The sequence below is a fragment of the Portunus trituberculatus genome, chromosome 39 (assembly GCF_017591435.1).
Source record: "Portunus trituberculatus isolate SZX2019 chromosome 39, ASM1759143v1, whole genome shotgun sequence".
NCBI classification, from domain to species: Eukaryota; Metazoa; Arthropoda; class Malacostraca; order Decapoda; family Portunidae; genus Portunus; species Portunus trituberculatus.
The window spans coordinates 10,043,504-10,044,887 of NC_059293.1; the positions used below are offsets into that span (position 1 = coordinate 10,043,504).

At 44.9% G+C, this 1,384-nt stretch overlaps 1 protein-coding gene across 3 annotated transcripts in view; it reads right to left on the reverse strand.

Annotated features, from left to right (window-relative positions):
- Positions 1-1,181, reverse strand: part of LOC123515401 (probable G-protein coupled receptor AH9.1) — a 180,212-nt gene extending 179,031 nt beyond the window's left edge. For all 3 annotated transcript variants that reach the window (XM_045273943.1, XM_045273939.1, XM_045273940.1), the window contains exon 1: positions 376-1,181. The gene's annotated coding sequence lies outside the window, so the exon portion shown is untranslated. The remainder of the gene's footprint in view (positions 1-375) is intronic.
- Positions 1,182-1,384: the final 203 nt, after the last annotated feature.

Below are 1,384 nucleotides of genomic sequence, written 5' to 3' on the forward strand. Positions count from 1 at the left end.
CCATGACTTTAAGATATGCACTGTAAAGATGACCCAGACACTTAAATAAATAGATTGATAGAAGGATAGCTGGATAGACAGATAGATAGATAGTTGGATAGATATATAGATGATTAAACTGCTGTATAGATAAATAGTTGGCTAGGTAGTTAGATGGTTAGATAGATAAATAGGTAGATAGTTTTATCTACCTCAGAATCACGTAAGAGGAAAGTTATCAGTATTGTCGACATCTAAATTCTCAAAACGTACAAAACTTAAACATGAAAATATAGAAAGCAAATAAGATGAAATAATACACACACACACACACACACACACACACACACACACACACACACACACACACACACACACACACACACGGTAACTCACACTAGAAGGGGTGGTGACTATACAGATGAAGTGACATTAAATTAACTCCAACTCTTTTTTTTTTCCTATTTTTTCCAAGAGTGTAGTTTCCAGGTGAGTTAATCAGGTGTTTCTCCGGAAGTGCTCACGTGTTTGCCTCGTCACACTAGTGGTACAGGTGGGACACTCCAAGCAAGGCCCTGACACTCAGTACATGGGTAACTATTGCATCTTCACCGCTCTGCTTCTGTCCACTGTCAAACGTTCGCCCAATATTTAAGTTCACGATGTCTAAGATGCGCCGGTATTGTTCGCTTATGTTAATGTATGAGAGGGTGCAGTTAAATTTTTATTTCTTTTCTTTGCTTGAAGTATATATCTTTTTGTCTAGGAGTTATTTTTCTTTAGCTTCTTTTTAATCATTAGTCATTGGCAGTGTAGATATATTCAGTCTACCACACTGTCAATTATTGTCTATCTTTTTTTTTTTTTAAGCGAAGATACTCATTGGTGGTGCCTTTGCTGCTCTAAGGATACAGGATGTTATGTTGATGTACTCGAGATAAAACCAATACTTTTATACATGAACGATAATAAACTCGCTAGGTTGTCGTCCTGAAGGAAGTGCTGTTCTCTAGTAACGATGTGCTACCCTCCACTAACACTGAGAGCGTGAACGTCGCCGCGTGTCCAGTAATCACAACGCCACCGCCTCGCCCCGCGCACTGACACCCGCGTCCCAGCGAGGCACTGCTGGCAGGCCGCGGGATGGTGGTGCCGCCGGCGAGGAGTGAGGCAACGCGGAGACTGGCACCACGCGGCACCCACCAGGCACTCTGCCGGCCACGCACGCCCACGCCACCACAGCCCCATTCCCTCCACCACCCCTCCACGCCCCCAGCACCCCAGACCCACTCTCAACGCTCCCTTCTCCCTCCCTCCCCACACTCTCGTCCCTATTTGGCGCCCCATGGCCTTCGCTTCATTAATCGACGCACACTTTCCGTTTTCGTTTCCTTTTGCATCCAGA